The 13459-nt window shown below is 36.2% G+C and overlaps 1 long non-coding RNA gene across 1 annotated transcript; it reads right to left on the bottom strand.

Annotated features, from left to right (window-relative positions):
* Positions 1-6989: 6989 nt before the first annotated feature.
* LOC118885887 lies at positions 6990-7984 on the bottom strand. The gene is made up of 2 exons (XR_005017577.1): positions 7825-7984; positions 6990-7042 (listed from the first exon to the last, which is right to left on the bottom strand). It is a non-coding gene; the product is annotated as an uncharacterized LOC118885887 (long non-coding RNA).
* Between the last annotated feature and the right edge of the window lie 5475 nt (positions 7985-13459).

Here is a 13459-nt window from a genome sequence, read left to right as displayed (position 1 = left end):
TTTTAGTTTTATTGATCTTTGCTATTGTGTCCTTCATTTCTTTTTCAAGTATTTCTGATCTCATTTTTATGAGCAATCAGACAAGAAAAAGAAATGAAAGACATCTAAATTGAGGGGAAAAAGTAAAACTCTCACTATTTGCAGATAACATGATACTTTATACAGAAAATCCTAAATTCTCTACCCCAAAACTATTAGAACTAATAAATGAATTCAGCAAAGTTGCAGGATATAAGATTAATATACAAAAATCTGTTGCTTTTCTATATACGAATAATGAACTATCAGAAAGAGAAAGTTAAAAAAAAGTCCCATTTAAAATCATATCAAAAAGAATAAAATGCCTAGGAGGAATCTTTTTTAAAAAAATTAATTAATTTATTTTTGGCTGCATTGGGTCTTCATTGCTGCGCATGGGCTTTCTCTAGTTGCGATTCGCAGGGGCTACTCTTTGTTGCGGTGCGCGGGCTTCTCATTGTGGTGGCTTCTCTTTTGTGGAGCGTGGGCTCTAGGCACGCAGGCTTCAGTAGTTGTGGCACGCAGGCTCAATAGTTGTGGCTCTTGGGCGCTAGAGCACAGGCTCAGTAGTTGTGGCACACAGGCTTAGTTGTTCCGCGGCATGTGGGATCTTCCCAGACCAGGGCTGAAACCCATGTACCCTGCATTGGCAGGTGGATTCTTAACCACTGTGCCACCAGGGAAGTCCTACCTAGCAAGAAACTTAATCAAGGAGGTGAAAGACCTTTATGCTGAAAACTATAGAACACTGATGAAGGAAATTGAAAATGATACAAAGAAATGGAAAGATATTCCATGCTCTTGGATTGGAAGAATTGATATTGTTAAAATAGCCATACTAACCAAAGCAACAGACTTAATGCAATCCTTATCAAAACACCCATGACATATTTCACAGAACTAGAAAAAATAACACCAAAATTCATGTGGAACCAAGGAAAAGACCCTGAATTGCCAAAGCAATCATGAAATAAAAGAACAAAGCTGGAGGTATCATGCTCCCTGTCTTCAAACTACTCTACAAAGCTACAGTAATCAAAAACAGCAAAGTACTGGCACAAAAACAGACACAAAGATCAATGGAACAGAACAGAAGGCCCATAAATAAGCTCACACACCTATGGTCAATTAATCTATGATAAACAGGCAAGACTATAAAAATGGAGAAAAGATAGTCTCTTCAATAAGCGGTGCTGGGAAAACTGGAAAGCTATACGTAAAACAATGCAATTAGAACATTTCCTCACACCCTATAAAAGAAAACTCAAATGGATTAAAGGCCTTAATGTAAGACCTGTAACCATGAAACTCCTAGAAGAGAACAAAGGCAGAATATTCCTTGACATAAATGACATAAATCGTAGCAATATTTTTTGGGATCTGTCTGTAAAAGCAAACGAAATAAAAGGAAAAATAAACAAATGGGACCTAATTAAACTTAAAAGCTTTTGCACAGCAAAGGAAACCACAGACAAAATGAAAAGACAACCTACGAACTGGGAGAAAATATTTTCAAATGATGCAGCTGACAAGGGCTTAATTTCCAAAATATACAAACAGCTCATACAACTCAATGACAAAAAAAAAGAGAAATGACCCAATCAAAAAATATGCAGAAGATCTAAAGAGACATTCCTCCAGAGAAGACATACAGATGGCCAACAAGCACGTGAAAAGATGCTCAACATCACTAATTATTAGAGAAATGTAAATCACATCACTAATTATTAGAGAAATGCAAATCAAAACCACAATGAGGTATCACCTCACATATATCAGAATGGTTATCATCAAAAAGTCTACAAATAACAAACGTTAGTGAGGATGTGGAGAAAAGGGAACCCTTGTGCATTTAGGTGGGAGTGTAAATCAGTGCAGCCACTATGGAAAACAGTATTGAGGTTCCTCAAAAAACTAAAAGTAGAACTACCATATGACCCAGCAATTCCACTCCTGGGTATATATCCAGAAAATATGAAAACACTGATTCAAAAAGATACATGCACCCAATGTTCATAGAAGCACTATTTACAGTAGTAAAGATATGGAAGCAACTCATGCATCCATCAACAGAAGAATGGATAAAGAAGATGTGGTATATATACACAATGGAATATTACTCGGCCACAAAAAAGAATGAAATTCTGCCATTTGTAGCAATGTGAATAGACCTAGAGAATATTCTGCTTAGTGAAATAAATCAGAGAAAGAAAAATACTGTATGATATCACTTATATGTGGAACTAAAAAATAATACAAATGATGGTATACAGCAAAACAGGAACAGACTCGCTGATATAGAAAACAAATTAGTGGTTACCAGTGGGGAGAGGGAAGCAGGGAGGGGCACACTAAGGGTACGGGATTAAGAGAAACAAACTACTATATATAAAATCCTTAGGGACTTCCCTGGTGGCGCAGTGGTTAAGAATCCGCCTGCCAATGCAGGGGACATGGGTTCGAGCCCTGGTTCGGGAAGATCCCACATGCCACGGAACAACTAAGCCAGTGTGACACAACTACTGAGCCTGCGCTCTAGAGCCCGCAAGCCACAACTACGGAAGCCTGCATGCCTAGAGCCCGTGCTCTGCAACAAGAGAAGCCACACTATGAGAAGCCCACGCACCACAATGAAGAGTAGCCCCTGTTCGCCGCAACTAGAGAAAGCCTGCACACATCAATGGAGAACCAATGCAGCCAAAAAAATATATAAATAAATAAAAATAAAATAGAATACATAAGCAACAAGAATATATTCTATAACATAGGGAATTATAGCCATTATCTTGTAATAACCTTTAATGGAGTATAAACTATAAAAATACTGAATCTCTATGCTGTACACTTATAACTAATATAATATTGTAAATCAACTATACTTCAATTAAAAAAGAGAAATAGGACTTCCCCCGTGACACAGTGGTTAAGAATCCGCCTGCCAATGCAGGGGACACGGGTTCGAGCCCTGGTCTGGGAAGATCCCACATGCCATGGAGCAACAAAGCCTGTGTGCCACAACTACTGAGCCTGCACTCTAGAGCCCATGAGCCACAACTACTGAGCCCACGTGCCACAACTACTGAAGCCTGCACACCTAGAGCCCATGCTCTGCATGGCTCTGAACTACTACTGAAGCCTGCGCACCTAGAGCCCATGCTTCGCAACAAGAGAGGCTACTGCAGTGAGAAGCCCACGCACCACAACAAAGAGTAGCCTCCGCTCACCGCAACTAGAGAAGAAGCCCATGCACAGCAAGGAAGACCCAATGCAGCCAAAAAAAAAATAATAATAATTAATAAAAATAAATAAAGAAATAATAAAAAACATTTTATGTATTCCTAGTGCTGAATTCTATGTAGTTGTTAAAAATGAAACAGATATGTAGACATAAACAAGAAAATAATCCAATGATTTGATATTGCATAAAAAACGCAAGATGCTGAAAAATAAGTAGGATCCCATTTTTGTTCAACATTTTGCTTATGTAGTTGTACATACATAGAAAACTTGAATATTCAGAAAGCTGTCAACAATGGTTACCTCTCAGAGAGTGGCAATGAGGATAGTAGGGATGGGGTATACTTTATCTTTTCACATATGTATAAGCCTCATTGTCTTACAACAATAATTTGTTAATTTCTAAGTAAATAATAAACATTCAGTTTTGGAAAAAGGCAATGTGAACAATGTAAATACATAGACTTGGTGGCTATAGAAATGCTACTTTATACGTCAGTTTAAACATTTTGAATGTTTTTTATGTTTATAAGTTTGTGACTTCTGGGTTCACAGTGGAAAAACAGTATGAGATGCCTTTTCCAAAGTGAAATGACTAAAAGGAATACTCTAAAATAAAGGAAACTAACGATGAGATAAACATTGATACTACATCTCAACGCTTCTCTGTTTATATGTCTTTTGCTCTATGTTATGGGAGGTTTCCTTTCACATTACTAATTCAGTCAGTGTCATGTCATTTAATCAATTCTATCGAATTTTCTGTTTTGAGTGTCATGCTTTTTAACCTTTAAGAATTCTTTCCTGTATACAGCAGAAACTAACACACCATTGTAAAGCAATTATACTCCAATAAAGATGTTAAAAAAAAAAAAAAGAATTCTTTCCTGCTCTGATTTCTCCTTTGCATGAAAGCTTCTCTCAGTGAATTTAAAAAGTCAAACTACAGTTTGTTTTTTTAAAAATTTTTATTGGGGTATAGTTGCTAACACAATATTGTGTTAGTTTCTACTGTACAGCAAAGTGAATCAGCTGTATGTATACATATATCCCCTCTTTTTTGTATTTCCTTCCCATTTAGGCCACCACAGAGCACTGAGTAGAGTTCCCTGTGCTATACAGTAGGTTCTCATTAGTTACCTATTTTATACACAGTATCAGTAGTGTATATATGTCAATCCCAATCTCCCAATTCATCCCATCCACTCCCCCTTCCCCCTTGGTATCCATATGTTTGTTTGTTCTCTATATCTGTGTCTCTATTTCTGCTTTGTAAATAAGATTGTCTATACCAATTTTTTCAGACTCTACACATATGTGTTAATATATGATATTTGTTTTTCTCTTTCTGACTTACTTCACTCTGTATGACAGTCTCTAGGTCCATCCACATCTCTACAAATGACCCAATTTCATTCCTTTTTATGGCTGAGTAATATTGCATTGTATATATGTACCACATCTGCTTTATCTGTTCCTCTGCTGATGGACATTTAGGTTGCTTCAAACTACAGTTTTAAAAGTTTGTGTTTCTTGTATCATTTATTTCCTCTGGGGTCAGTAATTCTTTTTTCTTGTTTTATTCTTTCATATTCATTTTGCTGATTTTCCTCATATTATGGTGATCTTTGAGTATTACGGTTTATAAATGAAGAACAAAGTTGTCTGTGATGAGTGGTCATCATGAATTTCTTGTACCTCTGTGTCATATGTTTATCCAGCAGGATCTCCCCACCAATGAACTGGCTGACTACTACCTCTGATTAGTGGAAAAGGCATGCCATAAGGGCTTATGGTCCATGAACAGGCAGCAATAGATAAAGAAAGGAATATTTTCACAGTGTTGAAGGGCACTTGTGTATGTGAGAAGACCTTAGTATATTTTATAGAGAATCTCCTACTAGATATGAAAGGTAGTTATGGTTTTAGTGTAGGGACAAATCCCTTATTGAAGTGTCTGTATAGGAAGAAGAGGTTGCCTTAAGTTATCATGTCTCCTTAGTCTTCACCAATCTGTGACAGTTTCTCAATCTTTCCTTGTTTTCCCATGATCTTGATACTTCAGAATACTGATTAGTTATCTTATAGAACATCTCTCAATTTGACATTGTCTGAAGTTTTCTCATGATTAGACTGAGATCATACATTTTTGCCAAGGTGATGCTAAACTCAAGAGCATACAGTGAGAGTGCATCATATCAGCAGGTACCCAAAGTCAAAATGTCCCAATACTTTTTAAAAAAAGATTATTTATTTATTTAATTTTGGCTGCATGAGGTCTCAGTTGCAGCATGTGGGATCTGCGTTGAGGCATGTGGGATCTTTCGTTGCAGCACGCAGGCTTCTCTCTAGTTGTGGCGTGTGGGTTTTCTCTTCTCTAGTTGTGGCATGCAGGCTCCAGGGTGCGTGGGCTCTGTAGTTGTGGCACGCGGGTTCCAGAGTGCGTGGGGTCTATAGTTTGTGGCACACAGGCTCTCTAGTTGAGGCACGCAAACTCAGTAGTTGTGGTGCATGGGCTTAGTTGCTCTGCAGCTTGTGGGATCTTAGTTCCCTGACCAGGGATTGAACCTGCGTTCCCTGCATTGGAAGGCGGATTCTTTACCACTGGGCCACCAGGGAAGTTCCCCAATACTTTTAATAACTTTGAAAACTTATTAAGATGGTGTCTGCCAGGATTCCCCATAGTAAAGTTATGATTTTTAGCTTTGTAATTAATTCATATCTTGAAGGGAATATACTTTGAGATGGGATAAAATAAGCAAGGAAAGGATAAACAGTCTCTTTCTTGGCATACTTTGATCTAGCAATTTTAGCATCCATGGATGATTACTGCCTGCAGTAATTATTTCTGTAGTATTTGCTATGGTGATTTTCTGTTTCCATTATTCTTTCTACATTACTTATTGAGATTTTACTAAAACAAAGAGCTATCCTTTTATCCCAATTTATTTAACTTTTTAAATATCAGTGTAGTATCATGGATATTTATTTAATGCTATGGGTTATAACTCATTATTTGTATTATATATACTAGCCACATGGGGTTTTTAAAATTACTTTTTATGGTTGATTTTGAATATGATTATGTATTGCTGAGAAAACAATCTGAATGATATCACATTTTTGACATCTATTGAGATTTTCTTTGTGACAAAGCACGTGGGTTTTTGTAAATATTCTTTGCATGCATGACATAATGAACATTCTTTTTTGTTTCTGAAGTTTCTTCATTGTGAACTATAAAACATGTAAAAGTGCACCAAATATAATTATATGCTTAGTGAGTTATTATAAAGCAGACCCCTGTGTTACCACTATCCAGGTGAAAAAATAAAATCTTGCTAGTGACAGAAAAATATCCCAAGTGCTATGTTCCAATCATGTCTTCCCTGCTCACATGCTCACCCCCACCTGAAGAAAACCAGTGCCTTGATTTTTAGGTTCTCCAGTTACCTGCTTTTCCTAATAAAAATACCATCTAAGTATGCATTACTAAAAACTATACTTTAGTGAAACAAGATATATTATGGAAACACGATTAGTCAATTAACATCACACAAAGTAAACTTCAAAACAAGGAGTATTGCCAGAGACAAAGAAAAATATTTTCATAATGATAAAACATTCAATTCACTAGGAATGCATTGCAGTACTAAAAGTGTATGCATCAAAAAAATAAAACTTCAAAGTACATGAAACAAAAATGACAGAAATAAAGAAATAATAGTACCTACTCAAAACTGAAGATTTTAACACTCCTTCCTCAGTAATTGATGGAACAAGATGACTGAAAATCAGAAAAGATATAGATGAGAACAGCTATCAACTGGACCTACTAGAATGATGCATCTAACAATGGCAGAATATAATTTTTTTCCAGATACATATGGAACATGTGTTATCTCATTGGGTTTTAATTTCCATTTTCATAACTAATGAGCATAAACACACTTTCATATCTTTACTGGATACTTGGCTATTGTTGTAGATGCTTTTGGGGCTCTGCCCAATAAAGGCTCTGACTTTAGGGAACCCTACCTAGGACAGTTGCTACCAGGACTGATAATTAGAAGCATGGTCTAGGAAAGGTCCTAGAGTCTGGCAGGTTGCAGTAGTGCAAATATTAAGACTTTCACTTGTGGTAAATGGGGTGTGATACAGGTGGAAGGAAATGTACCAGCCTGTGTAATTTCTCTGGCATTTCAGATCAATGATGGAGAAAGTTAAGTATTAGGACTGTGGAACTGGGTGATTATTGCTGAGCACCACTGATTTATTGAAAAAGAGAATGACAGACTTAGGTCAACTGAGCACAAATTGAAAGGAGAAATAAAAATCAGAGGGCAAGCATGATTTATGATTAGGAATGTGACTTAATTATGAGTGGAAGAGCCAAAGAGAAGGTTGATTTCTCATCCCAGACAAATTTTCTATGCCAAAGTCAGGACCCTGATAGAGAAGTGGAACCCTGAGCCTTGGGCTGGGGATATTAGGATTGATGCAGTTAAGAATTTGGAACACTCAGATTACCCTAAATCCTTTGGGCCTGTGGAAGGGACCCACTTCTACCTGTTAGGGGATGAGACTCCACCTTCCTTGATGACCACGCAGAGGGTTCAAATGAGGCAAGTGGCTTATAATGGTTTCCTTTCTCAGAACTTGACTTCACTTCACCTCCTGGGCACCAGAGTGATAGTAGTGTTAATTCTCAGCATGGCCCCACTGTGGGAATCTTGAGCCTGCAAAGGGAGAAGAGAGATTGAATGCCAACAGAGACTGTAGCACCTGGCTAATAAGTACTGTAGGAACTTATAGACTATTCCAGGGAGTAGATTCTGAGGCCACTGGACCAGGGAAGTGGAATACAAAGCTGTTTTTAATGGGGTAACTTTTCTATGACTCAGACTTAATGCTTTGATAAGGGCCCTAACACTCAGTTTTTAATACACGGATGGGGTAGTTCTTGGAAACCTGAAGAGTGGTAGCCCACATTAAACAAAGTAGAGATATGACAAGTGGTTATATAAATTATTCAGGAAGTAATAAAAACCTCAGAGAAGTGGGTATCTTGGAGTGGACATGTTATATAAGACCAGACCCCTGCTTACTATGTACCCTGGAAGGATCTGGAAGATGACTCACTTAACCAGCATCATTGAGTAACTTAGTAGCGACTGTCCTCTGTAGGTGGGGACTTTGAAGGTGATGTGTTGCAGAAATGAAATCTCTTCTATAAATGTGAATAATATGTTCCAGAAATAGCAGAGATTATCTGGCAACAATAATTCAATTTTCTCTCTTCTGTTATCATATTAAATATATCTTTAGCATGTCATTTTATTTTTTAGGGTTTATAGTATACAACTTTAACTTATCATAGCCTACCTTCATGTAATGTTATGCCACTTCACGTATAAGAACCTTTTATCATAATTCTTTCATTTCTCCATTTTCTTCGGTAGCTTTTGTGCTACTGTGTTGTGGATTTTACTGTTACGTGTTATAAAAACAGTATCTTGTTACTACTTTTGCCTTAAATATCAATTGCTTTTAAATACATTTAAGTTTAAAAAAATTTACCAACATGATTACCATTTCGAAGGATCTTCTTCATGTGGTATAATTTTCCATTTGTCTGAAAAATTTCCTTTAATTTTTTTTTCCTGTAGTGCATGCCTGCTAATGAGGCATTATTTCAGCTTTTGTATATCTGAAAAAGTTTGTATTTCACTTTTGCTTTTGGAAGATATTTATGTTGTTTATAGAATTTCAGTGTAACTTTTTTTTTCTTTCAATACTTTAAAGATATTACTCCACTGTCTTCTGGCTTGCATTAATTTCAACAAGAAATCTGCTGTCATTTTAATCTTTGTTCCTCTGTACATAATGTATCTTCTTTTCTCTAGCTACTCTTAAAATGTTCTACTTTTTACTGATTTTAAGCAATTTGATTATGATCTGCCTTAGTGTAGTTTTCTTCATGTTTCTTGTGCTTGGAGTTCATTGAGATAGTTGGAGCCATTGGCTTATAATTTTCACCAAATTTAGAAAATTTTCAGCTACTTCTTTGAATATAGTTTTTGTCCCCCTTCTATCTGTCCTTCAAGGGCTTCAGTTACACATATATCAGGCCACATGAAGTTGTCCCACAACTCGCTGTTGCTCTGTCCATTATTTTTGTGTTACTTTTCTTTCTGTGTGTCATTTTGGATAGTTTCTATTTATATGTCTTGAAGTTGACTAATCCTTTCTTCTGAAATATTTAATCTGTCAATCCCTTCCTGACACGGTATTCTTCATCTCAGACATGGTAGTTTTAGTCTCTACAAGTTCAATTAGAGTATTTTTTATTTTGTCTTTCATATCCACATTTAATATGTTCCTGATTTCTTCTAAGTTCTTGAATATATGGAATTCAGTTGTGGTGGCTGTTTTGTTTGTTCGTTTGCTTGTTTGTTTTTTTAAGTTTTGGCTGCATTGGGTCTTCGTTGCTGTGCGTGGGCTTTCTCTAGTTGTGTTGAGCGGGGGCTACTCCTCGCTGCGGTACACGGGCCTCCCAATGTGGTGGCCTCTCCTGTTGCAGGGCATGGGCTCTAGGCGCACGGGCTGCAGTAGTTGTAGCCCGTGGGCTCAGTAGTTGTGGCTCGTGGGCTCCAGAGCGCAGGTTCAGCAGCCGTGGTGCTCGGGCCTAGCTACTCCGTGGCATGTGGGATCCCCCCAGACCAGGGCTCGAACCCGTGTCCCCTACACTGGCAGGTGGACTCCTAACCCCTGCGCCACGAGGGAAGCCCGTGGTGGCTGTTTTAATGCCTTCATCTACTAATTCTATCTTCTGTGTCATTTTTTGTTTGACTTAGATTAATTTATCTCATTATGGGTTGCAAATATTTGTCCATAGCTTATTTTTTCACTTATTTGACATTGTCATTCCAATAGCAAAAGTTTTCAACTTTTCTAAAGTCCAACTTATCTTTTTCATTTATGGTCCAGGTTTCTTTCCCTGCTATAAAATCTTCCCCCTCTATAAAATCTTTTGCCTAGCCCAATGTTACAAATATTTATTTTATACTTTCTTCAAAAACTTTTACAGTATTAGATTTTTATTTTGTTTCAATACCCATTTAAAATTAACGTTTATATTATACAGAGCATGGGTAAAGGTATTTATTTATTTGGTTCCAGCATCATGTATTGAGAAGGCTATTGTCTCTCCACTGGATTATCTTTGACCCTTTTTCAAAAAGTTGTGTCTATTTCTGGGCTTTCTCTTCTCCTCAACTAATCTTTATGTCCATCCTTACCTCATTATCACACTGTTTTGATTACTGTGGCTCATTTTTTTCTACATCCATTAAATTGATGATTTAACAAATCTGGTGATATGGTAAGTCAAACTGATTTTAGAATGTTGACCCAACCTTTCATTTTTGGAATAAACCTGACTTGGTCATGTATTCTTTTTTCATATTATTCACCTCAATTTGCTAACATTTTGTTAAAGATTTTTGTGCTTATGCTTATGAGAGTTATTGGTCTGTAGTTCCCTGCTCTTATATGGTATTTGTCTGGTCTTGGCATCAGAGTAATGTTGACTTCATAAAATCAGTTGGAAAGGGTTCCTTCCTTTTCTATTTCCTAAAAGAGGTTGTTTAGGACTGACATTATTTCTTCCTTAAATGTTGGAAGAACTTGCCAGTCAAACCATCTGGGCTGTGTTTTCTTTATAGGAAGGTATTTTTAGCTACAAATTCAATATCTTTAATAGACCTAAAACTATTCAGGTTATTTCTTCTTGAATTCTGGTAGTCTGTCTTTCAAGGAATTTTTCTATTTCAATTAAGTTATCAAATTTATTTACAAAGTTTTAATTTATTTATCCCTTATTATCCATTTACTATCTGTCAGATCTGTAGTGATGTCCCCTCTTCTATTCTAGGTCTTGATAATCTGTGTCTTCACACTTTTTTTCTTACTCAGTCTGGCTATATGTTAATCAATTTTTGTATTCTTCATGAAGAATCAGCTTTTGGGTATGTTGATTTTCCCTATTTTTCTCAGTTTCATTGGTTTATGTTCTTATCTTTATTATTTCCTTCCTTCCTCTTGTTTTGGGCCTAATTTGTTTCCTTAAGACACTTAGATTATCAGTTCAAAACTTTTTTGGTTTCTAAAATAAGGCATTAAAGCTTATTTCTCTGTAAGTACTTCTTTAGCTGCAGCTTACAAATTCTGTAATGTGCTTTCATTGTCATTCAATTCCAAATTTTCTTAATTTCCTTGTGACTGCCTCTGTGACTCATGTGTTTAATTTCCCAAAATTTGGGTTTTTCCAGACATCTTTCTGCTATTGATTTTTAGTTTAGTTTGTTTGTGGTCAGAAAATATATTTTGCTTGACTTCAATAATTTTAATTTTTTCTAAACGAACCAGAAAGTGGTCTATGTTTGCCAATGTTCCAAGTAAACTTGAAAAAAAATTGTATTTTGCTCTTATTAGGTGGAGTGTTCTTATTTTTGTTTTCTTAAATGGTTACTAACTTTTTGAAAATAAAACTTCACAAAAAGAAGAAATATGTCACATAAGGTTGGATTCAGAAATCTCATGGTTCAACGCATAAGTTGATTTTGAAAAATCTAAAAATTATTTTATAAAAAGTATTATAATGGTAAGTAGTTCTCAGTATGAACTTAATGATGTATATGTACATACAATTAATAATGACATAAGAGACCAAGCATCAGAAAATAGACACAAATAATGAATAAGTTACCTCTTACTCACATGCTTACCTCCTGATCTGTTCCTAGTATGATCCAATGACCCATAATCTATACTCTAACCACACTGATTTTATTTTAGTTCTTCCAAGCAACCATGATCTTTTCTTGTCTCAGGATTTACTGAACATATTCTTTGCATGGAGAATACTTTCTCCCTTTTTTCGTCTAACTTCTCTTCAACTTTCAGAAGTGATCTTGAATTCACTTTCCTCAGGAAGCCTTTCCTGACGTGCTCCCCAAAGTTTAGATCCTCCTGGTATACATTCTCATGGCAACCGGTACCTCTCTTTCACACACCTTGCTATGACTGAAACGAAAAATATAAGGCCAGATTAGTCAGGTTATCAAAGATGTTATAACTTCTCAAAAGGTACAGAATCATCTTCTCAAAAAAGTTACCAAAATGAGACATGGAGTGACCAACTAAGCTGACTTAACTAAAATGTAGTCTTCATTGAATAGAATTTCTATTTTGAAGACTTCTATGAAAGCAGAATTATGCCATCAGAAGAATAATGAATGTATCAGTCTTCCATATTACATATCTAATACGTCCAAGAGACTCTAACTTATAAAATGTGTACACAGCAGGGCACACACAAAACCAACCAAAATGAAATATCCCATTTCTCTGCCTACACAGATCCAGACAAATGGATAAAGTGTCTGTTTCTCTAAGACATTCCTTGCTGTAGAAAGGAAAATCCATAGACAAATGGCACGTTTGGCTCAAATAACTTTTCTTTTCCAAATTGAATCTAAAAATTAATGTTTTAGAGTCTAATACTTTTTTGTAAACTTTTAGGCAAAGAATTTGGGTGAAGGGAGTGAAAGGAAAATCTTCATCTTTCATAAACATTTGGAACCTTAATTTCTTTTAAATAGCATTTAATATTACTAGGGAACACTTGTAGGAAAATATATAGAGCTTTCCTGGCAATGGAGTTGGAAGAGCTGCCTTCCCCATGTCTCTCAGGCTCACTTGGTAAATTGTGTGCAACACTTCTAGACAGACACTGGCACTCATAAATTATACAGCTCATCTGCATCTTCCAGTCATGAGACATTATGCAAAGTGACATGATTTGCATAATGGATTCCTTTTGTCGCTTCACTTGCCGCATGCTTTTAAAAAACAAAATGAAATAAAATGAAAGCATGAAAAGGTGAAAGCATCAAGTTTCCAGCCTTGCATGTCTCCTTCCCAACTACAGTATCAATTGCTTTCATTTTCTACAGGGGGTTGGGGTGAAGGGGACAGAAAACAAAAATCTACACTTAGAAACAAAAAAGCAAACAGCTTTCATATGAATTTCATTTTTAATTACAATGTACCTACTTTCTTAGTGAAATTCTTCATCATAAATAACGAATCTGAGTCATGAGGAACAGCAAGAAAACAAAACACTGATAGACAGAAAGGA

The sequence above is a fragment of the Balaenoptera musculus genome, chromosome 19, assembly GCF_009873245.2.
Source record: "Balaenoptera musculus isolate JJ_BM4_2016_0621 chromosome 19, mBalMus1.pri.v3, whole genome shotgun sequence".
Taxonomy (NCBI): domain Eukaryota; kingdom Metazoa; phylum Chordata; class Mammalia; order Artiodactyla; family Balaenopteridae; genus Balaenoptera; species Balaenoptera musculus.
The sequence above is the reverse complement of the archived record's forward strand: the minus strand, read 5'-3'. Positions and strand labels throughout refer to the sequence as shown.